Here is a 13,597-nt window from a genome sequence, read left to right as displayed (position 1 = left end):
TGGTTTATAAAGAGCAATTAATTCTGATTAATTATTTCTCCTTGCATACATTCATGGTTCTAATTTGCGGTACAAAATTCTGTTGCATCAATTGGAGTTCTGTGTGCAAAATACTACATCGTCCTTAAAAATATCAGATGTCAAATATTAAATTGCTTGAAAATGAAACGGTTTAGAAATTGTTCTTGTATAAAACAACTGAATATTTAGGGTAAAAACTTTTTAGTGTTGGTCAGATCTTCACTAAACCTTTACTTTATTTGCTTCAACTCTGGCAAGATGTAGAAGGTACTAAAATTTAGTACATATAACAATTGTCAGAGATCAACTCCCCTTTCCTTTGTTCAACTGCTCAGTGGAGACACCTTTGGTTACCTCTCTGTAATCTCTGCACAGCAGTATTTTTCAGTTTACCTTTCTCTGGCTTTGTTTTGCAAAGCTTAGCTCAGTTTCTTCACTTGAATCTTTTGTCATCATTCCATGTGGCTCATTTCTGTTCTGCTGCTCTTGAATAAGTTTCTCCAACCTGGTGTCTTTCAAATGAGTTTTGATAATTACAATCACAGCGGCCCTGAGAATAAAGGAAATTGCATCTCTACAAATCTGGATGGCATCAAGATAAGGAGTAGGTTACATGCTCCACTTTTTGTATTTTTAGCACTCTACTGATTTCTATCAAAGTTGTTTTTCCTCTTTGTATCTATTAGCTTACAATCCCATTGTCAATCTAATTTTTTTAAAGATCCATCTTTTAATATGCATATTCCTAGTGATATTTTTGAGGAAGTGTTTTTAACAAGGAGAACACAGATGTGTGCATTAAGAGGTAATGTTTGCGTAGTTCTGCTCCTGTTCTTTGCAGTAGTAAGAAAACAAACTATTTTGGCAGTAGTCATAAAAAGATACACTGCTGAAACTAGCAGAACATCAGTGCAAAGCAACAGAGAGTCAAGAAAACTCAACCCCAACAGGCTATGCCAGTTTTTGTTTTCATTGTGTTATTTGCTTGTTAAAATGCTGTTTCAATTGCTTCTCATGTAAACATAAAATTAGGCACAAAACCAAAGTCTGCTTTAAACAGTCACTGTATATTTGTTAAAAGATAAACAATTCTGCTTCCTGATTTTTTTATTTTTGCAGTAGGGGAGGCTTGCAAGAAAGCCATTTCAGCATTCCCTATTGAGTAGTATAGTGCCAGTGAATGTGAGAGAGGAGGAGAGTAAAAGAGATACTTGGATTGGAAACAAGCAGTTATAGCTCCTCCTGTTCACCCACTTCCTTCTGCCAAATCTTGGCAACAGAGCCTTTGTTTTGACAGGATGGCAGCAGAAGGAGGTGGAGATTGTGGCTTGTTCCTTCTGCAGCCTATGGCTGACAAGAACTCTGACACACGCACACAAAAGTGGATTACCAATTGTGTGAGGTTAGAAAGAGCTCAGCAGCCTGGAAACACATTGAAAGGATTTTTTCCCCTCTGTTTATATCAATGTTATTATTGCAAAGGGAAGCTAGGTCAAATAAAGCCATACAGAGCTTTATTTATCCTATTACAGTTTTTGAAGAAATTTTGCTCATTGTGTGGATTCTTCCTTTTTCTCATTTTAATCTCATAGTACCATGTACTAGGTAGGTCTGAGTGGTGGTGACAGGCGTAATACCATCTACACAGTTCAGTTCAATGGGAATTTGAATTTTTATCTTCCAAGCTCCTAGTTTTCCGCTCTTATATTCCCTGTCTTTGAACATATTTTATATTTTTATTTCATAAATGTATAAAATAGTATTAAAAGATGAATGCTGCTTTAAAGATGGTAAGTGTAACAATTCAAAAAATGATTTAGAGACTATGTTATAAATACACCAACTTCCAGAACTTTGACCATGTTTCTAAAAGATTCTTATTTTTTGTAATTAAAACAACAAACCTGACATACAGTATATATTGACACATACGTACTACTGCAGATCAGGGAAGATTTTTCTTTCCTATGCTGTGTTATATAATTCATTTAACTAATTCTATCACTGGAAAATTCACAATCATTAATATCTTTATAGATTCCAAAAAGTAGGAATATAGGCAGGAAAAAGAAAAAATGTCTTTCATGTAGAGTGATTTTTTCCCAGAGTCTTGTTATCAACAATCTTCATATTGCCTAAAATGCAATAAAAATAGAAAAAAACAGTCCATGTTCATTAATGTTTCAACTCCTGAATTACATCTCCCTACTGCCAAATTTTGTAACCATTTTTTCTCAACATAAGAGGCGTCTAACAATGAATTTGTCAAAGCAAATTCATGTATTAATCTCTTTAAAATCAAAGGAAATGAATTTCACATTGCTTAATCCAACCCAGCAGTGGTTTACAAAGACCGGACATCCAAACTCATTTTTTTAAGGTCACATAACAAGCTGATATCAATTTCAGCACTTTCCTTCAACTATTTAATGAAACCAGAGATAATTCCTCTAAAATCTTTAATTACTTGCTCAGAACAACAGAAGTAGCAAACATATCTGAGCAAGTAAACTAAACTAAGCTAGCATGATTGACTACACTGCCAAGGAATACTTAAAGCTATATTTAATACAGATTCAATTTACAAGTGTTCATTTAGTGACTGTTCAAAGTTACAACAGCCCTGAAAAAAATGACATCATTTTTCACACTTAACGACTGTAGCAGCCTCTCCATGGTCATGTGATCAAAACTTAGCCATTTGACAACTGATTCATATATATGATGGTTGCAGTGTCCTGTGATCATGTGCTTTTTTGCGAGCAAAGTCAATGGCTATCCAGATTCACGATGTTACTAAATGAATAATTGCAGCAATTCACTTAACAACTGTAGCAAGAAAAGTCATAAAATGGGACAGTATTCATTTAACAAATGTTTCACTTAGCAACAGAAATTTTGGGCTCAATTGTGATTGTAAGTTGAGGACTACCTGTAACGATATATGAATGGAAAATACATTTGTAAAAACAACATTATTTTGGAAATGAGATTTGCAATAGTCCTTGATAAATACACAGGCTATATAATACATATCTAAGTGCCTGTGTTTTAAGCAAAACATAACACAAACTGTTTGAAGTAATTAACAACATTAATGTTAACGCAAAAAATCTAATTTCTGATGACTTATCACAAGAAATTTCCTCAAATGTTGCTGCCTGATCACTGTACTTAGTAAAGAAATAAGTAAAGAAACACTAAATAAACAATGGACAAAGGTTTCTTATTTTTTATTTTGAAACTAATAATTGTCTGGGTTGGTTAATAAAAATGACACTGAGATATTAGAAGTTAGAAAAATCTGCAGAATTATACAATTTGAAAAATTATATATTGCATGCATAATTAATTGATAGTGTATAATACTTAATTAGGGCATAAAGAACTTAACAATTTAAAATGTAATTCTAAGGAAGCTTGAGGAAAAAGGAGGTGGTGTATATATAGGGATGAATTAGAAAGCAGTACAGGTAGTCCTTGATTTATGACCACAATTGAGTCCAAAATTTCTGTGTTAAGTGACACATTTGTTCAGTGAGTTTTGCTTGATTTTACGACCTTTTTTGCCACAGCTGTTAAGTGAATCACTGCAGTCATTATTGAATATTGATCACATGATCCTGGGGAGTTTGGAAAGGTTGTAAGTGTGAAAAATGGTCATGTCACATTTTTAGTGACCTAACTTTGAACTGTTGTAAGTCAATGATTACCTGTATATCTACTTATAGTAGCTGCATATGCTTAGACTTAATTATTGGTTATTTATTTTAGGACATAAAGGTATCAAATTCTATTTTAATTCCAATTACATTTGCCAATGGACACAAGCTCTTTGTTTTAATTTTAGTTTATTTTTTGTTGACTTTCACTTTCTGAGAGATGTATGTATTCTTCCTTTTCATTTTTCTAGGTAGACCGGTAGGTTTTCCATATTACATTTAAATAAATTGTATTCTCACAATCAAATTCTGTTTTCTTTATTAAAACCCAATAGAGTTGTATGTGAGAAATTATATGGTTGGATACTTTGGGGAAATAAATTTTACTTTGCTTTGATTGAAAAATACATTTTTAGTTATGGGGCATGCCTTTGCTTCCATTGCACAGGTACTAGTCATACTTTTTTCCTTTAGAAAATGGTATTAAATGCACATACTACTGTTTGATCTTAGGATTCTTTAGAGCAAAGGCAGGTGAGTTGTGATTTATGGAGTATAGAAATCTGACAAGCATACAGATTTCTTTCTAGGTTAGCTTTATGCAGAACTTGCTGTTCTGGAGAACATAAACAGATTCCATTTCCCTTTCAGACTGGTCTGATATGGTCAGCCACAGTAGTGCTAAATAATTCCTCCCCCAACTCTGTAGTGGTCAGTTGTGGAAAGTGCTACCTTACACTCAGTTCAATGAGGCTTAATGAGCTCCACTTCTTTTTGCCATTTTTTAACTTCTCACCCAGTGTGGTATGTATGTAGTAAAGCAGTGAGAGGAAATTCCTAGAGTAGTCCCATTACTGCGGGGCCTCTGTATGATTTCATCCTTAAGCATGAAAAAGTTATATTACTATCCTTGTGTCTTTTTTGGTTGATATGGTCAGGTATGCAAGAACAAAACAGGATTTGTCTTTAGAAAGTGTTCACTGGGGGAAAATGACAATTCTTATGGTAAACATAGTTATAAATATATCTGTATATAAATAGTTCAAGTAATTTTAACCAAGTCCCTCTCTATTTGTAGCAATATCATTCATTTCGCTTTGTAGTATAATGCAAGGAATATAAAAGGTTGCCAATATAATATTTATAAAATAATTTCAAACAGTTCCACACTTACTGCTCAAATATCGGCATAATCACAATAACCTGAATGAATAAAGAAATATTTATAACCTTGTTAAGCAATAAATTATTCAAGCAATGATTAAAAAAACAACAGTTGCTGCCTATCAGACATCTATTAGAAGAAGAGAAGGAAGAAAGCTGTTACGTTTTTGGTGTATTTCATTACAAAACAAAAGACTCCGTTCTTAAAATTAAGATATAAAACATCCTAAAAACTGAAAACTCTTTTCATGCATATTTCCTAGGACTTTTTTCACACATTATATGGTAACAAACTCCAGGGTCATGGTTCACACAGATATATTAGTAATTCCTTACATTTTGAATCCTCAACATGGAATTGTGGGCCCTGCTGGGCCTGCCAGTATTTCCCTTGAGAATTACCAGATTTTATGCCTCACTTGATTTCATTTTACTCTTAAAAAAATACATTTAATTTTAAATATGGTAACTGTGGTGGTTGTAAACAAGAGCTTGAGAGTTTTATTACTCACATTTAAATTAACCTATATTCTTTGTTATAGCTACATTCAGATCATTTTAAATTAGTCAAACAGTAATTAGAAATAAAGATGCTCTTTTATACCGACTCCACTAGCTCATTGGTTCTCTTAGATTAATACAAATCTGCAACAACATTTTGTAATTTATGTTTTGCAAATATTCTGGATTACCATTCTTATCTTCTCCGGAGATTTCCCATGTGATTGTTCATTGAAGTTGCCCTTAAAGGCATTTTAAGTATATCAACTTGGTAATTGATATCTTTGTGGATTTTGCAAAGTTTAAGGTAGACAACTTTAGTAAAGATTGAATAGGGATCTTTTGGATTGATGCACTGTTTTTTCTGATATCATCTATCATATAAACCATATATTTAGCCAAAATTTCCCAAGATTAGACACAACTCAAATTCTGGGTTTTCAAAGCAATTAAATGTAGAGAACTGCTTTATCCCAACTCTGAATTAAAATTGGCTCAAATTATAGTTTTTTAACCAATTAAAAAACACTACACTTTTATGAATTTGTACCTAACAGAACTTTTTTATGAAACAGTGGAAAAGGAATAGAAAGAGGTTTGTATAAAATAATCTTATTGTGATTTTCTGTTGTTTTTTACCTTTTTTAATTATAACCCCTCAGTTTATTTATTTGTCTTATTTAAGAACTGCCTATCTACTTCATAGGGTGGCATGGTGGCTCAGCAGTTAAGATGCTAGGCTTGTCAGCTGGAAAGCTGGTAGCCCAGGTTCAAGACCCAAGTGCTATGTGATGGGGTAAGCTCCTGATGGGGTAACCTAAGAGTTCAAAAACATGCAAATACGAGTAGATAAATAGTACCCACTTAATGTGAGGGTAACTGCTCCATGACATGCTGGCCATATGATTGCTAAAATGTCTTCAGATAGCACTGATTCAATGGCCTTGAAACAGAAATGACCACAACCCCGTATAGTAGGCAACGACTAGTGAAATAAAATCCGTAGAGACTCATTTTTTATCACCTTCATAAGGGGGACTTACATTTGACCATGCTGTTTGAAATGGGATTGAAGTAAACAATATTTGTAGGGTAGCAGAATGTTTACTCCAAATTTAGATAATTAAGTATAATTTGGTAGTTTTCAGATTATGAATCCCAGTTATAGAATACCATTTTGTGTATAAATTCTAACAGACTGAAATTATCACAAATCTTTCTGATCCTAACTCACACACATTTAGGCTGAAGAAGTATACCTTTTTTACAAGATTTTGTTTCAAAATCACTCTGTTGAATTAAATGCCCTTTGATGTTATCTCACTAACTCATTTTAAAACATGGTAGATCTTGAGCAATGTAGCAAGCAGTTTGGCCCCTAATTTGAGCAGTATATCAGGCAATATAGTCCTATTTCGGTGTTTTCAAAATTTGATTCAATTTGCTGGACCAAGGCCAATATGTTAATACCATGCCTTCTAATTTTTAACCTTTTATTGCACAATATTGATTTAAAGAATGAGCAGTAAAAAAAATGTGGCAACCATATGGATTAATCATGACAGTTTCCTCAAAAACTGTCAAGTAATTTAAATATGATTTACAACTGATGTTCTGGAATAAAAGAAAATAACAGCAGAACATTTTCATCATGAAACAAATCCTTAGTAATTTATTTTTCAGAATGAGTTAGCATAAGACTCTCCATAAACATTTCAGTTTACGAAATGCAATAATAGAAAATTTATGTAATGAGATTGGAAGTTACCGAATAGTAGAATTTATTCTAGTTTACAATGTAGAGAATGCTCCTATATTTACCAGATCCCCTTTTGAGTGAAATGTGAATCTGGAATGAATAGCTAGAAGGAACTTTTTAGGGTGGGAAAACTCAAATTCAAATTCTCTGATGTGAATCCTGTTGTAGTTTTTACTACAAGCATCACAGATACAAATGGTTAGGCGTATACATGTGTGTATTGATAGATAGGCAGATGGGCTGGCGGTGGGTGGGTAGGTAGGTGGTTAGGTGGATGGGTGAGCGGATGGGTGACTAAATAGGTAGGTAGGTAGTCAATTTGATAGTCCAAGTTCAAAGAAGACACACTGTTGTACAGTTCACCTGTGGACATGGAAGTGACTGTGCAGTCCCAGTCTAGCACAATGAGGGCACTGGAAGTCTATTGTAATAACTATGGGTGTTATCCTATGGTGCCACTTAACAGTTTTCTATCAGTTTTTCATGGTGCCTGTTTTCAAAGCCAGTGAAGGCATTTTAGCAAAGGGCCTATCAGTGGATCTGTTAGAAGACCCAGCTAGGAATTCCCTTGGCTGGATGTCACAGTGGTGTGGGATTTCCTTCACAGTATCTTCATAAAGCTTGTGTAGATATCCTCAAGGTGTCTTCCCAGTCTCCAGTATACGATACCTTGCAGCGGTCATCCATTCTGATGGTGTGCTCCATGCAGTAAATCTGGCCTGTGATAATTTATTTATTTATTTTATTTTATTCGATTTTTATACCGCCCTTCTCCCGAAGGACTCAGGGCGGTGATAATTAGGGACTTGGTGCTGGTGGACTTCATGGTCTTGTCAAAGAATTCCAGGAATGGAGCAGAAAACATGCATGTGAAATTTCTCCGGTTGTTTGATGTGTTACTGGTACATAGTCCAAGATTTACATTCATATAGGAGTGAAGGGATAACCACAGGTCTATATGGAGAAATGGATGTGATGTTGATTGAACAGTATAGTATCCAGCTGCTTCAGACTGTCTGGCTTTGCTGATCTGTTGAGTCAGTTTCATTGTCCAAAGACCTAAGATGATACTTCCCAGGTATTTGAAACTGTTTATCATTGTCAGCTGTGTATCATCAGCAGTGATTTTTGGTTTACAGATATTTGGCACAAGCTGATAAACTACTTCAGTCTTGTTCAGGCTGATAGTAAATCTGAAAAGTATAACAGTGTCTGAGAATTTGTTCAACATCAACTGTAATCACTGTCGTTGTGTGCCAGGGACACATAGTCATCATCAAAGAAGGGTTCTTTGAATGACTATATGGAGTCATTTTGTCCATTCATACAAGTGGTGTAAGTCACAGAGAAAACTTTAGTTGGAATCTGTTGTATACTCTCCAGCCTACGTACAGCATATCACAATGTATAACTGAAGAAGAGATTGAACAGGATGGGGTAGGACACAACTTTGCTTCACCTCATTGGAAATGGCAAATGCAGCTGATGTAACACTGTAAAGAACATGTCCTGTCATTCCATCATGGAGTAGGTGAATCAACTTCACAAATTTCTTCAGTCATCCAGAAGATTTCAGGATGATCCAGAGAGACTTCTTGTTTACAGTGTCAATTGCCTTTGTCAAGTCAATGAAGGTAGGGTAAAGAGATTTATTCTGCTCAATGGCAAATCTCAGGTCTGCTGTACTCCATTCAGAAAATCTCATTTCACCTTCTGGGAGGTTCCTTTCCAAAACAATGACAAAACTGTTCAGGAAAATCTGAGCAAAAAATCTTGCAGTGAGATACTCCTGTAGTTTCCACAGTCTAATTTGCTTCCCTTATTTTCCATACTGCCACAATGAAAGCACCACAGAAGTTGTCAAACATTTCCTCTGTGAGCCTGGTGTCTTCTAAGATTTCTTGAATGCCTATAAGGCATGTGGGCTTGGTGCTTTGTAGATTTCGGCAGGAATACCATTCTGCCCTGTTGCTTTTTTTAAAGTTTATCAGCAAGATTGCTTTCTGGATTGAAGCAGATATAGGATAAGACTGGCAACTGAGGAACCTGTTGGAAGATGGCCTATGAGTAAGTTAAAGAAATGTATAGTAATTTTTCAATCCTTCCTGATCTTTGATCAGATCTGACCTATCAGATGACAGTATGGGGAGTGTCCTAGTGTAGAATGCCTTCGTGTGCTAAAGAACTGGTAGCATACATATCTGCAAAGCATTCCACATATTCATCCTTTCTGTGCTACCAGTTGTCCTCTATATTTTGCACTTCCTCTGTACTTTGTTCTTTTACATATATAATACAAAAGCCTTGTTCTGGGCATGGAAAGGTCTTGGAATGTCCAGGTTTTCAGTCTTAAGTACAATTGTTGTAGTCTGTGTGATAACATTTATGAATTGTGTCCAATTTTCATAACAATTTCCTACAAGTGATAAATTGCCAGAAAGTTTTCTATTAAGTACTTTTTGAAAATTTTGGACTTGGCCTGGGTTTTTCAGTCTGGCAATGTTGAACGATGTTCTGACAATCCTTGGTTACTTGTGGGGTAAAGAACCTGATCACAGTTGAAAACCAACCAGGTTAGTCTGTGATCTCTCCAGTACTCAACACTTTGCATGCCCCTGGTTATAGTATTTATTTATTTATTTATTTATTAAATTTTTATACCGCCCTTCTCCCGAAGGACTCAGGGCGGTTTACAGCCATAATAAAAACAACAACAGGGTACACATAAAACCATAATTTAAAAAACTTATTTTACAGATGGCCGAATTAAAACATTTAAAATAAACCCAAATTTTAAAATGTTAAAACATTGAAACTAATTAAAATCCTATTAAAATCCTATGCCAGTCCTGCGTGAACAAATAGGTCTTCAGTTCTCGGCGGAAAGTCCGAAGGTCCGGCAGTTGCCGAAGTCCAGGGGGAAGTTCGTTCCAAAGGGTGGGAGCCCCCACAGAGAAGGCCCTTCCCCTGGGGGTCGCCAGCCGACATTGCTTGGTGGACGGCACCCTAAGGAGTCCCTCTCTGTGTGAGCGTACAGGTCGGTGGGAGGTATTCGGTAACAGCAGGCGGTCCCGTAAGTACCGTGGCCCTAAGCCATGGAGCGCTTTAAAGGTAGTCACCAACACCTTGAAGTGTACCCGAAAGACCACAGGTAGCCAGTGCAGACTGCGCAGGAGAGGTGTTACATGGGAGCAACGTGTGGCTCCCACTATCACCCGCGCAGCTGCGTTCTGAACCAACTGGAGCCTCCGGGTACTCTTCAAGGGGAGCCCCATGTAGAGAGCGTTACAGTAGTCCAAGCGAGAGGTAACCAGAGCATGAGTGACCGTGCATAAGGCATCCCGGTCGAGGAAGGGGTGCAACTGGCGAACCAGGCGAACCTGGTAAAAAGCCCTCCTGGCGACAGTCGTCAGATGATCTTCAAAAGACAACCGTCCATCCAGAAGGACGCCCAAGTTGCGCACCCTTTCCACGGGCCAATGATTTGCCCCCAACAGTCAGCCACGGCTGCAGCTGACTGTACCGGGGTGCCGGTATCCACAGCCACTCCGTTTTGGAGGGATTGAGTTTGAGCCTGTTTCTCCCCATCCAGACCCGTACAGCTTCCAAGCACCGGGACAGCACTTCGATGGCTTCGTTGGGATGGCCCGGGGTGGAAAAGTACAGCTGCGTGTCATCAGCGTACAGTTGGTACTTCACCCCAAAGCCATTGATGATCTCACCCAGCGGTTTCATATAGATGTTGAACAGGAGAGGCGAGAGAATCGACCCCTGCAGCACCCCACATGTGAGGGGCCTCGCGGTCGATCTCTGCCCCCCTGCCAACACCGTCTGCGACCGGTCACAGAGATAGGAGGAGAACCACCGATAAACGGTGCCTCCCACTCCCAAACTCCCCAACCGGTGCAGCAGGATACCATGGTCGATGGTATTAAAAGCCGCTGAGAGATCTAATAGGACCAGGGCAGAGGAACAACCCCTGTCCCTGGCCCTCCAGAGATCATCAACCAACGCGACCAAAGTCGTCTCCATGCTGTATCCGGGTCGGAAGCCAGACTGGAACGGGTCTAGATAGACAGATTCCTCCAGGTATTGGGGTAATTGACGTGCCACCACACTCCCAACAATCTTCGCAACAAAGCGAAGGTTGGAGACAGGACGGTAATTTACTAAAACAGCCGGGTCCAGGGAGGGCTTCTTGAGGAGGGGCCTCACCACCGCCTCTTTCAAGGTGGCGGGGAAAACACCCTCCATCAAAGAAGCATTTATAATCCCCTGGAGCCAGCCTCGTGTCACCTCCTGTGTGGCCAGCATCAACCAGGAGGGGCATAGGTAACATTTTTATGGTATAGTAACATTTTTATGGTTGTAGTGACATACTCTGATATAGTCAAATAAGTGCCAGTGTTCCGATTTAGGATGCATCCAGGTTGTTGTTGTTTTTTTGTAAATCTGAATGTTAATGATGCACAGGTTGTCCTCAGTGCATTTGCTCAGAAGGAGCAAGCCATTACTGTTTGATTTTCCCATTCCACGCCTTCCAAGGATTCCATCTCAGTTGTCACTCTCTGTTCCCACCCTGGCTTTGGTGTTGTCCACAGTGACAAATTTGTTCTGGTGGGTTTGAATAATCTGCTCAAGATGCCCATATAAATCTCTTTGTCTGTGGACTTGAGGGAGTTACTTATAGGCACTATAATGGTGATGTAGTAGGACTTGCTGAGAGAAAAGAGGAACTTGGTAGTACATTCATTTATTCCAGTGAGTTGTGATGGCTTTCCCTGAGGCTCAGATGAGGAGGAAGAGCTGATTCTGAGGATTTAGGAGGAGAATGTGGAGGTGTATCAGGAAGATGCCAAGGTCTCCGAGCAGGGAATGAGCAGCCAGAGGAAGAGGAGATGCCAGGAACCTTGGGGGAGGGGGAGCATCAGGGGAACAAGCAGACAAGTGTCTGGGGCTGAAGAAGAAAGGCAAGAGATGTAGCTGCAACTGGAGGGCTCAGAAACCCCGTCAGAAGCACAGGATAGAAAAGGAATGCATCTGCAGCCAGTCAGCAGGATTGAGGAGGAATTGCCTCCTCTACTGTATCCCAGAGCATGCAGGGCCAAACCAAGGCAAGAGCAATGGAGGTCGACAGGCTTATTTGTGAGGAGGCATCCTTACCCCTCCTAATGAGTTACACCGGCATGTGTCGATTTAGCCCAATGGGTGGAGTAGGTTGATGCTAGAAACAACCGTTTGATTTCCTGCTGTGTATGTGTTTTGGTTTTATGAATGCCTTCCTTTGTTTCTTGACCTTGAGCTTGGACTCAGGATTCATGAGTGGATTCTGAATTTGTACCTTGCATTGGATATTGTAGCTTTGGATCTGTGCCTGAATTTAGATTTTGTATTTGATTGACTTCATGCTAGACTTGTGGACTTTGTTTTATAAAACTTTTGAGGGGGCTATTTGCAGGCAAGCCTATTAAAAAAAGGAGTTGGGGGAATGATATTATGGGTTTAGAGTTTTTTAAAAATCTCTTAAATTCTTTGTGTGTGCATATGTGGTCTGGAACAGGTCATAAGTAGAAATGTTCTTCAGCAAAGCAGTTTTAATTGCAAAACCTATTCTGTGAGTCCTGTTGAGAGTCTGTGGTTTCCCTTTCTAAAAGAACATATATCCATTTGCTGCTTCCTAAAATGAACCCTCATTTATAAGCCTGGTCTCACTGAGTATGGTAATATCAGTGCTGTAACAGTAAAGTTCAGCTTCTATAAATGTGGTTCATCTTTGAGGCTTTGACAGCTTGTCTCTATCCAGAAATGTGTGGAAATTCCAGGCTCTGATGATAAATTTTCTTTGATTTATTTTTCTTGATTTTTGACTGCTGTAGAGCTGATCTGCCACCCTCAGATAGATAGCCAGATGTCAATGACTAGAGTAACTTTTGTAATCAACTCCTCATGTGGATGCGGGTAGTGCTATCCTAAAAAGGGCTGCCAGTCGTCTTGGATGCTTCCAGATGTGTTCTTTTTCTGGGTATTGAGCCAAACAACTATTGTCTGAAGGTTGACCATGTGCAGATTTGTAAATACAACTTCCCTCTCCTTCTGTTTGTTTGCCACTCCCCAATCACTGCAGGGCTTAATTAATTAACTGAGGTGAATTGCATCTGTGTTTATAGATAAAGATGAATTACACAACCGAAACCTGTGCAAGAGTTTTAAGAAGAGCAGCTGTTGCACAGGCACATTCTCATTTTTTTTAGCAGAAGAGACCTTAATCCAACACTGGACAACTGTTATGACTGGAGACTTCCTCTCTGTTGAATCTGCCAGAGCTAAACTACACACTGTGATAAACAAACTATATGCCATGATAGACAAATCCACTAACTCACCAAGGACTGAGGACTGATCAGTTACCTTGACCTAGTTTGGCCTTTCTGCTAACATGGTTTACCAAAGTGTGCCATTGCATGTTTGGAGCCACAGGTGAAAGCTGAGC

At 38.3% G+C, this 13,597-nt stretch overlaps 1 protein-coding gene across 3 annotated transcripts in view; it reads left to right on the top strand.

The window, feature by feature from the left end:
* Positions 1-13,597, top strand: part of KAT2B (lysine acetyltransferase 2B) — an 86,995-nt gene that overhangs the window by 825 nt on the left and 72,573 nt on the right. The gene's annotated exons all lie outside the window — the stretch shown is intronic.

This window comes from Ahaetulla prasina, chromosome 4 (assembly GCF_028640845.1).
Source record: "Ahaetulla prasina isolate Xishuangbanna chromosome 4, ASM2864084v1, whole genome shotgun sequence".
Taxonomy (NCBI): Eukaryota; Metazoa; Chordata; class Lepidosauria; order Squamata; family Colubridae; genus Ahaetulla; species Ahaetulla prasina.
Note: the sequence above shows the minus strand (reverse complement) of the source record. Positions and strands in the feature narration are given on the sequence as shown.